At 44.3% G+C, this 5906-nt stretch overlaps 1 non-coding gene across 1 annotated transcript; it reads right to left on the reverse strand.

The window, feature by feature from the left end:
- Positions 1-4890: 4890 nt before the first annotated feature.
- Positions 4891-5513, reverse strand: LOC109783441 (uncharacterized). Its single transcript, XR_012205786.1, has 2 exons — positions 5324-5513; positions 4891-5218 (listed from the first exon to the last, which is right to left on the reverse strand). It is a non-coding gene; the product is annotated as an uncharacterized protein (transcript).
- Between the last annotated feature and the right edge of the window lie 393 nt (positions 5514-5906).

The raw sequence follows: 5906 nt of genomic DNA on the forward strand, positions 1-5906 counted from the left end.
CCCAAAAGTGCTGTCTGTTTCTCTTCTAGTTTCTTCCATCTGTTTATCTGGTTCTCAGTGATCTCGATTCTTCTTCTCATTTCAACAAGTGGGCTATTTCTCTTCTTCTCTTTTGAAAAAATGCAGTTCACATACGTGGATCAACATATGTTGATAAATTAGCATTTTTTCTGACTGATTTAACCCATAAATAAATCGTAAATATCTAAACATGTAAACACATACGAAGTATAGAACTAGAACATCTATGAGAACAACAAGCACGCCTAGCACATGAATGAATCGGCAAATAGTGGATGATTAGATCATACTACACACCAATAGGACAGGACAAGGCCGCAGTGGCGACACGACAGCATCGTTTTCCTCAGCCTTCTTCTTAGCTGCTTCGGATTTTCACCCATAACAATGTCGGAGAGGTCGGGGACATAGTCGAATTAGAGGAACAGTGAGCAGTCGCGCCTGAGATGCTTCTGAAAAACTTAAATGGGTTCTTAATGGAGGGAGTGCAAGCTAAAACCTAAGTCTGGAAGAACCACATTTTCCATAACACCACGAATCACCAACAAAAGTATAATAAGCTAACTTCATATACGTACATACATACATACATACATACATACATACATGCATACATATATAACATGTACAATGCGTTCACTCCCTTTACATCTTTACTAGTACGTACTGGTAATCTTGAACGGAAGCAGTTTTATCATTATGCGTTCTGACTTGTGAATACACTACCTATGCATTTCACGGCAGGGTCATACATACTTGGGTTTCGCTCGTACTTTCTCCTTTTTTTGGGGTCCACGTATTAGGGGTTGTCTCCGGTCAAACTTTATAAAAGTTGACCAAATGTATATTAAAAATTATCAACATCTACAGCATGAAACAAGTATAACACGAAAATAGATTTCATGATGAATCTAACTTTATAAAACTTTATGGTGCACCACAGAGGTATGGTCTTCAGTCAAACTTCATAACACTGATATTTTATTTTATTTTTGCGGGGTAAGGAAGCCGGTACATGCAAAATTGGATTTGACCATAAAAAGCCTCAACCCTCACATAAGATAGTCTCCTTCCGCTCCGGATGCATATGCACTTGGGATGAACGGTAAAACATGTTGTGCTTTGATGCAAAACAAGTTCCTTCCATTAAGATATGCTTAAGGCCTAGTTTGGCAACAAAGTTTTTCCAAGACTATAGTAACCGAAATCCTCGGTATTCCAATGCGCGGGCAATGTGTACTTCAGTTTTAGAAACCATGTTTTTTCTCAATTTTAGCAAAACTATGAAGGTGTTTGGCAGATGCAGTTTTTCTCACTTTTCCCTGGTTTGACGGATTATTACATTGCTTGCATAGTCTAGAACCAAATTCAGCTGCACTCGACCTGAGCTTATGCATGCTAACGGCCGCCGCAGGTAGCCTTGCGTAGATGCTTCTACTCATCTCAGCAGGTACCATTTTTCTCTTGTATCTCTGGCCACATAGAATCGATCGGTGTATGACTGCTCCAATGATTGATCGATCTACTCGATGATCTAAGCCCCGTCATATGCGTGTGTTTCCATCCCGCGTTGTAGTGTTTTAGGCCTGTATGCTGATCATCGGATGCAGAGCTATGTGTATAGCTGAGGGGGCCATGGCCCCCTCCCCCTAGCCCAATGCAAATCATTGAAGGGATTTTTTTAGAGGACTTAGATGGAAGAAAATATTCTCATTCGGCCCCTCCAAAAGTCCATACTATGTTGCGTACAACTGTCTCAGGAAGTCAGGATCAATCAATCTACTCCCCAATCTAATCTACACGCTGCCCCTTGTTGCATTGGCACAATAGTGAACAGATTAAAGAGATCAACGATCGGAGTTGTCAAGTGGAAGTCAGTCGTAGGAATGGTAGAGTAGTCAATGTACAAGAGCACGTACTTTCTTCCCAGGTAGGCTGCAGAGAAGACAGGGCAATGGCGGATGATGACGGCTGGAAGAAGTCGCGAGCATCTCTTAGTTTACAGAAAAAAAGGCCATGACTCCTTTTTCAAATAACGCAAAAAACCGCAGTATTAGATATATTACGCTTTATAAAACCTCATGTCTGTTGAGACGTGCGTCAAGTATGCCGTTGTACGCAAGCTCATGTCTGTTGCAAACTTGGATTTGACTCAAGGTGTACGTGCAGGAATAATCGGATCAAGCAGCTGGCTTGGCGGGCGTGTCAGCATGCAACGAAGTGGGGTTAGTGAGTGCGCGTGTGCATTGGCGGACCTACAATCTCAACCTTGGTGGTGCCACCATTCAAAGTTTGCACTAAACATCTTCATAATCTCAACAGATAGTTCTAAATAGCATTAACTTCACACATATTTAGTGTTATATGCATAGTAAAAAATATTTTGCAATTTTGTACGGGGGTGCATTTAAATATGTGTTTAAATATTTTACTATGGCACCCCCTGGATTCGCCCCTGCGTGTGTGTGATGTGTAGGTCTGATACTTAAACACATGTAGTCAGCTCATTTGTGTGGAGAGAAGAAATACAGGAAAAGGCACTATACGTGCGTGGTGCCAACGTGTGTCTCTTCTTCTATCTTGCGCATTTGTGAGTGAGTCTTCTTCTCAATCTCCAGCTGTGAGTCTTGTATTCTGTCCACTCTCAACAATTGGTATCTGAGACACGGTGGTTAACTTCAATCATGACAGGCAACAGAGATGAGGCGGCCAAGGCGACGGAGTTGGCGAAGAAGATGCTCGAGGAAACGGCGACTCCACCAAAGGCGCGGGTCACCAGCGGCAGCGGCAACTGCAGTGGCGAGCTTCACATCGTCGAGCGCGTGGTCCGGCAGACCTCGTCGACGGTGCAGCTTCCACCGCTGACCCGCACGGAAACTACACCGAGTGGGCGGTCGTCATGCTAGTGCGGCTGCAGGCGCAAGTCCTGTTGACAAATACTGCATCTCCATCGAGAATTCTCCGGTTGACGGTTTCATCAACCTTAAGTATGGTGCGTTTCTTATTGGGACTATTTGCTTTCCCCACATCCAGGGAGTGTGTGATGGAATTAGCATCATCATGTGTCAGGCAAAGACCTCTATCCATCATCTCTGTAACACAACACAACAATTGCCATGGAGGAAAACAGTGGGAGAGCAGTAGAAACGGCATAGCGTCATGCTCGAAACAGATTTCGGAATTAGAAACTATTGTTTGATCACTACATATATATTTTTTCTTCCGTGACTTGTCAAGTCACGGGCACTCAACTAGTTAAAGATAAAAGCACTAACTGCACAGCTAATTGAATTTCATTTCTGAGACCGAGTCCATCTTGGAACCACATTTGCTTCCTAATTAAACTAAGGGGCGCTTACGCAAAAAAAACCGCATTTGCTTCCTAATTAAACTAAGGGGCTTACACAAAAAAAAAACTAAGGGGCAAAATGATGGTTCTGAATCTAATAAGTAGGGCCGTACATAGCAAGCTAATCTAGCTTAGCACAAAGCAATACTCACTGTGCATCTTTATTCTAAACTCTTACCGGAACAGGAGCTGTTTTATTGCATGCCGTTCTAACTTCGAAGTAAATACATGACGTGGCATATCAGGGAAAACACCAAACTTAAGTCTTATTCCATGTAAGTACGATCGACACCAACCAAAGCACATGATCCAGAATATATGACTAGTATCAGTTGGGTGAGGTCGTAGCTTGCATGCATCAAGGCTGTCCTCCGTCGTCCAGGGGAGGGGGAGGATGACCGCCGTACGGGTATGCACCAGTTTGTTTCACCAGCCCATGTTCATAGATATTGAGCATGTGTTTGTAAACTTTTTCACCTTTTGTATGGGCATGCACGACGACCACAGTCTTCAGTTGTTCCGATCACAACGAATATATCGTTCAGGCAGACTGATTAGTAGTGCAAGAACTCTATATCATGCAATGTAGTTACACGGACATCATTTGTATACACAAGTGAACATGAACATTAATTTTCACAAGAACGCCAAATTAGAATTTATGAATACGTATCGCAGATCACAAATTATAATACATGGGCGCCCATTATTCTCCAATATTATTGTTAGCCATAGAAATTGTTACCCTTAAGAGCCATAGCACGCAAGAACAAACTACAATTGCGGTACACTGACAAATTTTAGTAAATCAGAGTTTAACAACTTACCTTCGCAACTGTTGTACTAATATAGTTCATTATAAGGAGCCGTAAATGTAACGATCATATAATCAGTACAGTAGTGATGAGCTTGAACACCCGAGTAATATACAAATTCGATGCGGCGTTTTTCCAGTAAACAAGCAATGGCTAAATTTCTTTACCATACTTATGTAATACATAGGCAGACCAAACATCGTAGAACATTTGAAAGCAAATCGCTTTCATAATGGAAGAACACAACTTCCGCGCAATTTCTGCTAGCAATACAGAACAGATCTGTAGCTGGAAAAGTTCCCCGCAGATAAAAACAATTAAATTCAATACTATCTACGAGGAGAGATTACCTTGAGAAAAAAAGAAGAGGACCGAACTTCCATTTGAAAATTCGTAGTACGCGGACGGATTTGTAGTTCAAATGTAACCAGGTCGACAGAGAAATCTGAATCACAAGCGTAGAGGACGGCCGCATATATCGATTTAGGTCACAGGACAGGACAGCCAGCGCCCAGCGGAGATATGGGTGAAGCATGGCTCACACATGAGCCCCACATGGTATTACTACTGTTTCGTACATGTACAGATGTACACATGGGTTGAGATTATGTACTGCCCATCGAAATACGTACAAATCACTATGTTGACCATAATCTCGAACCACGATTGTGTGGTGTGTGCATACCCGGTAGAAACCGGTACCGCTAGAAAAACCACTCTCAAGTCTTATTCCATGTAATAGCTTTCTTATTCCATGTATACATGACCCGTATCAGGGAAAACACCAAACTTAAGTCTTATTCCATGTATTAGTATCAGTTCGGTGAGAGGTCGTAGCTTTCTTGCATGCATGCCAAGCATCAAGGCTGTCCTCCGTTGTCCGGGGGAGGGGGAGGGGGAGGAGGACCGCCATAGGGGTAGGGTGCGCCACCGCGGCCGCGTGGCGGCAGCGTCCGGCATCGCAGTCCGCGGCATAAAGGATCATAGGGTCTTCCACGCCCGCTCCGTGGTTCGGGGATTAACCCCGGTCCACCTGGAAAGGAAACGCATCCACGGTAGTAATTTACTCAGAACCGGTAACGGAATCCAGAAGATCGTCACTATAACAAGAAGAACGAAGGTACCACGGTATACTAACCGATGCTGTAGCCATGGCAGCCGGTGACCGCCGCGGAGACGACCAGCAGCGCGACCAGCAGGAGGCGGGCAGCTCTCGCCATGGACGCCATAATCGTTGCTTTGGCTGGCTGGCTCAAGTTATACGCATGTACTATGTGTGGTCAGCTGTGGCTAGTTGGAGAGGCTTTGCAGTAGGTGTTCTGGATCCTGCTGCTGCTTGGGCAGGGCACTCATTTATAGACGTGCATAAGTCGAGCCCGGCCAGGCCAGTCGTCGAAAAAGATCAGCTAATTGGTCACTTGCTTTTTGACAGATGAAGCTCTTTTCTGGTGCGTTTGGCCCGTTCAAGTCTTGAAGATGGATAATCGACGCCCACCTACAGGATTGCTGGTCGCGCAAGTGATTAGCATTGCAATGATTATCCATCTTGGCCGTGGTACGACCGGCGAGAGGGAGCCGACGACTCACCTCAGCGCGCGAGACGACGACGACTACGACGACCCGGATCTCGGCTCGACTTGCCACCACCGAAGCTTAATGAGTACGTAACATGCACTTGTATTATTAGTTCCGCTAGTGAAGTGCTGTCCGTAAGTGAAGCT

Source organism: Aegilops tauschii, chromosome 3, assembly GCF_002575655.3.
Source record: "Aegilops tauschii subsp. strangulata cultivar AL8/78 chromosome 3, Aet v6.0, whole genome shotgun sequence".
Taxonomy (NCBI): domain Eukaryota; kingdom Viridiplantae; phylum Streptophyta; class Magnoliopsida; order Poales; family Poaceae; genus Aegilops; species Aegilops tauschii.